Source organism: Nipponia nippon, unplaced genomic scaffold (assembly GCF_047370975.1).
Source record: "Nipponia nippon isolate SJK-2023a ecotype South Korea unplaced genomic scaffold, ASM4737097v1 scaffold_4, whole genome shotgun sequence".
Taxonomy (NCBI): Eukaryota; Metazoa; Chordata; class Aves; order Pelecaniformes; family Threskiornithidae; genus Nipponia; species Nipponia nippon.
In genome coordinates, this window is record NW_028262358.1 from 36,303,520 (window position 1) to 36,312,922 (window position 9,403).

Below are 9,403 nucleotides of genomic sequence, written 5' to 3' on the forward strand. Positions count from 1 at the left end.
AAAGACTCTGGAGACCGAGATGAGTATTCATCATGCCTGAGGGTGCATATAGACAAAACCAGAAGAAATATAGCCTCCCTCCCCACTAAAATCATACTGTGCAAGTGGGAAAGGGACAGAGCAGCTGCCATGCAAATTACTAGTCTGCTCAGTCCACTATCTTGTTCCTAATAATAGATTTTCTATTCAGTCTGTATGACTTCTCTTACCACTAATTACTTTGCATATCATTAATAAGAAACAAGTCAGAGCAGATATGATAACATTAACAATCCAACCTTTTCATTTAAGGTTTTCTTCAGACTGACTAGATTCTACCATTTACTTCTAGGCAAGATGACCAAACTGAGCAATGTATAACTATAAATTTGTATTACTGTAGCAGCAGAAGCCCTAATCACAAGCCAGGTATCTAGTATATTAAGAATTATGCAGACATAAAATGACAACAACAAAATCTCACAAAAGACAGTTCTTCAGTTGTTGCATCTTTTGGGGCAGGGAATACTGTTAACTTTGTAACAGAATTGTAACTGTTGTGAGCATCACCTCCCTCCTATTTCATCTTTCGACTCCAAGTGTTTGGACTGAAGTAAAATACGATTCCGTATGCCATATACACAGCCTATGCCTGGAGGCACTGCTCCATTCTTTACCTCCACATTCCCATCTGGGTTTTAAACATCCAAGGAGAAAAGACACCCAGATACACTGCATCGTACCCTCTTATAAACTGTGGTTACTCTTCCAAGGTCATCTGCTAGAGAGCCACGAGCAAGCAAAGAACCGGCTTAAACTTGATGAAGAGCAGTAATCTTTTGCATCTGGAGCAGGAACATGTGAGCTGCATCTGACATGCAGGACAATCAATGGCACTATTCTTTCCTTGCCCCTCTCTCACTTGCCATGTAGCTCTCCTACTGTTCAAGTCTTCCTTAAATTGGGCTAACCCCTAACATTATTTGTAGGAGCCACGCATCCTTAAAAGAAGGAAACACCAAAGACTGCACAGCCACATACCATCCTCCAAATGAATACAGAGAAGTCATGCAAAAGCTAAAGAGAAGTGCCTTTGCAGGGACGACAGTGTTTGGGAGAAGTGGTATGGCTGGCCTTTACATCAAACTACAGAAGGCAGAACCTGCATTTTCTTTTTCCTTCACCCTCACTGTGGCACATGCGGCTTTTAGTCTCACAGATGCTTTTGTTTTTAATCTTTGTGGTTACAGAAACACGTACCCTCAAAGAACCAATGAGTCACTTCAATGCTTCAAATGACAGGGAGCTTGTAAAATTGATTAAGCTATCATTTGAAATCTGAACATTGAGAATATTGGCCTAACCATTCTCTGGGGATAAATTTTAACCAAACTAAAACTATGCTTTAGTTCCCAAAAGACGGTTTATCAATTAATCCAAGAATAAAGACCAAAAAGTAATACTGACAACCATTCACCATCAGAATTCATCCTTAAAAGCAGTGGTAAGAGTGTCTGAACAAGATACGGTTCCTTAATGATGGTCTGTCACGTTGAAGACAAGATATTTATGGTGTGCATCTCGAGCACAGAAAAGGGGAGAGAAAAAGCAAACCAAAACATTCACCTTAAGCTCCATATCTTGGACTAATCTTTGACTGAGTTTCAGATCTAATTTACCCAGTCTCATAAACAAACAGAATTAAAGTCAAACTAAATCAAAGTATACACTGAATCATATTAACTGAGGCAAAGAGGTAAAGTTAGAGGTTTCTAGAAAATACTTAGACCTTCATGAAAAAGATATATGTAAACACACACAATTTAGGCTTTACTTAACTAGAACTGGTGACACATATAAAAGGAAAGAAGAAAGAATGGAACTTGTTTCTGATCACAATATCTTGATGAATACAGTTTAAAAGGTTAGATATAGTAAGTGTTAGAATCAAGAGGAACATTCAAAAATTGTTCTGTTATCACAAGGATTTTTTTTTAAGGTTCTAAATTACTGAAGTATTGATTTTTGTAAAATTTAAAAGCTTTCTTAATGACAAGAATCTATTAGTGCTGTCATACACTTCTTGGCAATATAAATGAAATAAGGGAAAAACAGACAAAAAGGCAAGAATGCAAACATGAGGAAAAAATATCCAGCAACACCGGTGTTACATTCCTGTGTGTTACCTGGTACTAGTGCACCACTCAAGCACTAGAAAAACCAACCAAGCAAAAAACTGTCTACTACATGGGAGCTGACCCAGATATATGGCTAGAGAAAACCACCTTCTTAAAAGTCAATAAGGAGCTTTACTAGAATAGGAGAAACAGAGAGAGTGTTTATGAAAGCAACAAGGTCCCTCAGCCTCTTCTTCACTAAAGACTTAAGCCTCAAGTCTTGTCTACCATCTCCTTGCTGCCTCTTCTTTGCTTCCTGCTGAAGATTTGTAACAATATTACTCATACCCTTACAGATATCAGGGTTTCTCCTTGTGAAGATCATGACAGAGAGCTCTGCCGGCTAGAAGGCTAGTTTCACAACCTCTGCAGAAATGCTTCATAGATGCTGACTGTGGTGGCAGCAAAGCACCTTTGATCTTCGTTGTAGAGTATCACTGAGAATTCTGAACCCCATAATTACAAATATCATATCTGGAATACTAAGGTTGCAAAGTCAAAGAATGCAAAGTTAGGAAATCCTAAGATTGTATTACTTGTTGTCCTGGTTTCAGCTGGGATAGAATTGTTTTTTCTTCCTGGTAGCTGGTATAGTGCTGTGTTTTGGATTTAGTATGAGTATAATGTTGATAACACACTGATGTTTTAGTTGTTGCTAAGTAGTGCTTACACCAGTCAAGGACTTTTTAGCTTCTCATGCTCCGCCCAGTGCACAAGAAGCGGGGAGGGAGCACAGCCAGGACAGCTGACCCCGACTGGCCACAGGGCTATTCCATACCGTATGACATCATGCCCAGTATATAAACTGGGGGATTTGGCCGGGGGGCAGTGATCGCTGCTCAGGGACGAGCTAGGCATCGGTCGGCGGGTGGTGAGCAACTGTATAGTGTATCACTTGCTTTGTATATTATTATTGTATTATTATTACTACTATTCTATTTCATTTTACTTCAATTATTAAACTGTTCTTATCTCAACCCACGGGTTTCTGACTTTCACCCTTCCAATTCTCTCCCCCATCCCACTGGGGTGGGGGGAGTGAGCAAGCAGCTGTGTGGTGCTTAGTGGCTGGCTGGGGTTTAACCACGACACTTGTGCAACCATTATTTGGTTCCTTCACCATCTGCATTACAATATTGCCCAGCACCACCCAAAAGGACTATAACAGAGCAGGACTTTCAGCTTTAGCCCAGAATTTCAAACAGATCCTCTCTTTTTGTTACTTCTCGCCTCATTCACCCCATGTACTGTTTGAGGCAAGAGGGCTATGAGAAAAAACGTGACCATAATGCACTTATATATGTATCACCATTTTCTACAGGCATTTTCCAACTTATGGATACTTGCTTTTGCCAGCATAACAGGGTTTAGGTTTCTGGGTTTATTCAACTTTACTGTTATACTGTAAAAACTTTTTGAAAAAATTAATTGGAGAAAAAAAATTTCAGACTAACAGTTTGCCTTTATTTACTATTTTTATGGTAGTGTCTAATATTATAATATGAAAAAAACATTTGGAATGAAGACTCGACACCTGTTTCCTTTGTTGAAGGCGCAATACAGATATTCAGATATACATAAAATTTCTACAGCAAAACAGTAAGAACTAGACTTGAAACATCTGGTATTTCAAAGGGACAGGATTTAAAAAAAAAAAAAAAAAAAAATACACCAAGCCCTACATTTAGGCCTTCCCAGCAAAGACATGAAGAAGTATTTATTTTTAGAAAAAGTTCTCTACAGATGACTTTAAAAAAAAAAAATTATCATCTAAATGCATCTAAACTTCAGAGACCTGACTAAGCAAATCATACCTAGTTTCAGTGACCACAGCTCATTATCAGCACTTGTATCTCTACAGAAGGTCAGCTGCTGTTTACACATAACCACAGAAAAGTTCACTTAACTCATTCAGAATGAGCCCCAGCACAATAACTCACTATGTCAGTCCATTTAATTTCTTATCTAACTTGTTCCCTGCTGACCTTTATGATAGAAATCAAAGCAGCGTATCAGACTTGGTGAGCTTTCTTTTATTATTCAGTACAAGTAAACAACATTAATGCAACATTTACATAGTTAAGTTGTATGTTGTTGTCCCACACATAGTGGGGGTTGAAATCCTTAATGTGGCTCCTTGGCATTCATGAGATACTAGTCATCAAGTTTTAAGAGTATTGTGCAACTTCCATAATTTCAAAGATAAGTATAACAGTATTTCAAATTACTTTTGTTAAACATATATTTCAGTAAAATGGTCTCACATAAAAAGCTACTACGGTCATAAAGATATGACTTAGTCTGAGTATTCAACTATCACTTTCACATTTTCAGAGCTTTAGGTATTAAACTGTGCTATTAAACTTTAGGCTCAGCCCATAAATGGCCTGCAAATGGCTTATCTCCCCCCCCTTAAAAAAAAAAAAAAAAAAAAGAAAAACAAAACACAAAACAGAAAGGAGTAAAACATTCAACAGTTCACTAGCCTTCCAGAAGAAAAATCTCACAGTTGCTTACTAAAATTATTGCCTAACTGTGCTCCTGTGGACTTAACTAATGGCAGAACCATAAGACAAACATTTGTTTCTACACCTGACTATTTATTCCATAAATGTCAATGAAACCCAAGTAAAGGTATAAATATATCTTGTCACCCTGGCCAACTCTGTCCATTTGTAATCATCTCATTTTATCCTGGAGGTGTGTTTTCTAAAGCTTTACTGCATCTTGATTTAACCCTTCAACTATGAGGAAACTAGTCTTCTTGTCAGCCAGTTCCAGCTGCTCCTGTTACAATCATCTCCCCAGCAGTCACCATGCTGGATCAATACCTTTGCTCAATAACGTTATGAATGTAAATACAGAACATTGTAAATATTGTAAGCAGTGCTTCATTAATGTCTTCCAGAAATCTTTCTTATTTAACATAGCACTAGAAACAGATCTCTTCTTCAGGATTAACTTTACCTGAGCTTGTACTTGGTAGCTGCACTTCATTCTGTCATCCTGCTTCACACAAAACCCTCCCCTGCATAGGTGGTGCTTCAAATCCACTCTCACTGCTCTGCTCAGGCACATCCATTCAGCACCAGCCAGCTGCTTTCACTGGCTAGTACCTGGCCTGCTTTGCAGTGAGAGGAAATTGTCTGAGAACAGTCCTCCATCCAACACCTGAATACAATCCTCCCCACACCCCCATTTAAGTTCAGACTTGAGTTTAGTTGGGAAATTCACCTTGCTATCACACAAAAACCAAGCCAACCAACCACAGGGTATACCTTCAGCCAACTGCCACCCCTGTAAGCGCTGTACCCGTGGGGATACCGTGTCTCTGCAGCATGGCTGCTCCCATTAGGCACAGACCACCCAGTTAGTTCAGTGTTACCACTGGGGGAGGGACAGGCAGCCACTTCTCCCTGAGATGGTTCAGATCTTGAGAAAATATATTTACTCTGCCTTGATCATGATAAGGGGGAAAAAAAAAGAAAAAAGAAGTGATGCTTTTTGTTTAGTTTTTTGTTTTGTTTTCCAAGAAGTATCATCTGCATGCAGGAGGGTGACAGCCTATGGTGCTTTACATCATTTTGAAAGGCCAAAACAGGTACCAGGTGACCCGATCCACAGCAATTCTGTCAACGAGGGCGAGGAACAGGAGGAAGAACTGGTCAGAGAGCATTGCCCAGCCCCTGGGGCACAGCCTCACTAGCAAGAAGCAAAGGAAAACTTGATGGCAAATTCTGCGTGGCAGAGGGAAATTTCTTTTTAAATGCCAGTTCCCTCTCCTACCCCAAATTATTTCTCAAGACTTGGGCAGAGGACCAGAATTTCTTCTATAAGAAGTCATCTAGCTTAGAAGACTATAAACTAAAGCAGCATAGCTAATTATGAAAAGCTGAGAGCAAAACATGTTTTGCCATGAACCATGGCTTTATTTGGTTACAGTAAAGCTGATATAAGTGGTTTGGAACAGTTTTAGACACCTCTTTGAAGTCAATGTGACATTTACCCACAGCAGTCAAATAGGGATGGTGCAGAGCCACGCCGCCTCAGGGAAAGAGTGGCTCTGGGCTGCCTCTTAGGTGATATCCATCTCTTTCCAAAATTGACCCAGGCCACCTCCTGGTGATTCTGGCTGCCTGTACCCATCACAGAAAAGAGGCAGAACCACAGAGGTAGTTTCTGCAGCCTGATTTTCACTTCTGTGGATGCCCAAGGTGCTCCCAAGAGAACAGTAACTGTGAATATCTTTAATCTAAGGAGGAGATAGGCCCCATTGTTTCCTTCCCAGATACCCCTGGCTTATGCTGAGGCCAGGAAAAATCATTCCCTTCAGTACTATCCTACCGACTGAAGAACCTGCTCTGTTCCTCTCCTCTGCATGCTGTAATAAAAAACAAACGTTCAGAGCAAGGAGTGCCCTGAACACAGGAGTTTTCTCTTACTTTTCTGAATGCTTCTGCTGAAAGACTATTTTTAACATGCCATAGAGCTAAAGTAAGTCTTAATGCTAACACTAAAAAAGGCTGGACCCTTTCAGTACAAGGCACGTTAAAAATAAATCCTTGCGACAGTAATCACCTGCTGATATATGCTTTTATGCTTAGCCAGCTGCTAAGATGCCACATCTGTCATTTCTTGCTTCCGCAAATGTGCTTTCCTTTTCTGTAGGGAAGGAGAAAATTCTGCTCCTGGAATTGCACTGAGTATCACGATGCCTTTTTTGGTATCTCTGTCATTCCTCTAAACATCTGAGCCACAGTACCATGGATTATAAGATTTCTGGTACTGTGCGTCTTAAGAATCGTTCGGCTTTAGGTTTTCATACCTTAAAGCCTCTGATTTTTTTCCCTATACTTTGCTGCACAATGTTACATATTTATAACCTATATGTAACTGAAAATAATGGTCTAAGCATGAGTAATTTCACTCCCGGGAGCTCTCCTTGCCTCTCTTCCCCCAAATATTTTTCAGAGGAAAGTACAAGATCAGGATCACATTTGTCACATTAAACATTTCGTAATAAGCCCTCTTCCTATTTTTAAAACAAAACAACAATCTACAGTGACGCAAGACCTAAATTAATTACTTCCTCTATTTTGGTCTCTTCTTCATTTCAATCGAAATATCAATCAAGTCCCTCTCATTAATCTACCGCCCGCATTTCTGCATCAGCAACCCAATACAAATTCTTCTTTTGGCTTCCCGACTTGAACTCCCTGTCCGGCAGCCAGCACCACGCCGGGCCGCTGCCTTCCTCCCCAGCCCCCCGTTTGCCCCGGCTGCGGCTGCAGCCCCGGTCCCGGCGCGTTCAAGCGCACCGTGATTTTTAAACCCACGCAGAACGGCGCAACAAAAGGAGGCGTCCCGCACAAAAAAATGCCCGCGCTGTTTCGGGGAGATGGAGGCACGCCTTCTGCCTCCCAGACAGGGCATAACATCAGGTATGTCAAAATAAGCAGGGAAGGAAATTTAAAGCGATTATAAGGGGGGAATTTCAGCGATGTAGAAACACCCCGAGACGGTCTTAGCAAGGCGATTGCTCCGGCATAAATCCCCCAGGCAGCCAGACACCAGGATTAATGGATACTCTCCCAGGCCACCCCGAAACGCCTCCCCTCCCTCTCGGCCTCCCTCCCTGCCCCCCGAGCGGGCGCGGTGCGGCACCGCCGCCGCTCCGCAGAGCAGTGGGGCCGTGCCGGGGCCCTCGCCGCCCCCCCGGCCGGCCCCGGCCGCGCAGCCCGGCCGCGGGGGCCCGCCCCGCTCCGCGCACACGCCGCCGCTCCCCGACTTACGGCGCGGCCGGCGGCTTCCCCGCCGCTCCTCCTTCCCTCGCCACCTCCCTCCCGCCGGTGCGGAGCCGGGAGGGCAGCGGAGCCGCCCCTCCGCCACTCGGGGCGAGCGCGGCACCTGTGAGCGCCTGTCAGGGGGCGGGCGGCGGCGGCGCCCCGTGTGCCGGGGGCGCGGCGCGGGGCCGCGGGCGGCGAGCGGGAGCCGCGGGGAGGCGGCGCTGCCGGCGGGGCTGCGGGCGGGGAGGGCGGGCTGCAGGGAAATCCTGGCACCGCGGAGCGCCGCCTGGGAGGCGGGCAGGGGAGGCGAGTAACAACCGCAAGAACAATAAAAGGGGGGTTCCCCCCCCTTTTTTTTTTTAGCTCGTTGCGGGGGTGAGGGCGTTGCGGGGAGCGCCGGGAGGCCACCCCCCGCCCCGGCAGGGCCCCGCTGAAGCCCTCGGGTGGGCAGCGCCCCCCCCGCCTCCCCTGAGCACGGCCAGCTCGGAGAGGTGCTTAAAAGCTGATGATTTTTCACCCAAACCCCCTTTCCCCTCACCTCCCCGACGCCCCGATCTGGCAAGGGCGAGGCTTCCAGCCCGCTCTCCGCGGCAGCGCCCGCCGCACTCACGCACTCTGCCTTTCCTCCATTACTTACGCGTTTTGAGGGAGCGCTCAGGCTTTCACGGCTCCACCGTCTGCGGTTTGCAGGTAAACGGCAAAGACTGCGAGAGCCGGCGAGGCGCAGGGGCGTCTCCCCCCGCCCAGCGGCGGGGCCGGAGCGGGGCAGCGGCGCGGAGCAGCCAGCATCGCCTCTGCGGCCCCCGCCGGGGCCGAGAGCCCTTTAATGACGGATTTAAGGGCACCTGCCCATCTGTTTTATACAAGTGAAACTGCCTTGCCCAGAACGGGAAAGGGCTCAAAAGAGCTGTTGGCTGTCCAGCAGATTACTGACTAGGAAGCCCATAAATACTGAGCTGATGTTAAATTTTTCACAAGTTCCTTGGTTAATCCAGATAGAGACCTCGGTATTGTTTCACTTCTCCCAGTGACATCCTCCCAAAGGTTGCTCTTGGCGGGTACCTGAACTCCACACTCCGCGTCTGACAGTTTTACCGAAGGGTCATTTTTCAAAATGTTACATTTGGCACTGCCATACAAGCACTGCGTGTGCATTTATTGAAATATTAAGTGTGGTACATACCTTACCCAGGCTAAGGTATTTTTATAAATATTTGCATAATTTTCATTACGTATGAGATTTTTTAATAAGTGTAAACAGTGGATGCATTGTATATGAATGTATACTTAGTTTAAAATATGTTTACATACCCAGATCTGGGTGAGAGAATTTTCCCCTTTGCTCTCTTTGCATTGTTAGCATTGGAGCACTTTAATGCTAAAGCACTTTACCACAGGGCAATTGTATTTTCTTTTCTGTAAATACAGTGCCCAAATTCAGAGAGCGTTTTCATTTCAAGG

The 9,403-nt window shown here is 44.4% G+C and overlaps 1 protein-coding gene across 3 annotated transcripts in view; it reads right to left on the minus strand.

Moving 5' to 3' along the window:
- The window catches only part of CDC42EP3 (CDC42 effector protein 3), a 29,075-nt gene extending 20,336 nt beyond the window's left edge, over window positions 1-8,739 (minus strand). For 2 of the 3 annotated variants that reach the window (XM_087775316.1, XM_087775317.1), the window contains exon 1: window positions 8,580-8,739. The gene's annotated coding sequence lies outside the window, so the exon portion shown is untranslated. Of the gene's footprint in view, window positions 1-7,948; window positions 8,134-8,579 lie in introns of those variants that run through there. The other variant, XM_087775314.1, reaches the window with a different exon arrangement.
- Between the last annotated feature and the right edge of the window lie 664 nt (window positions 8,740-9,403).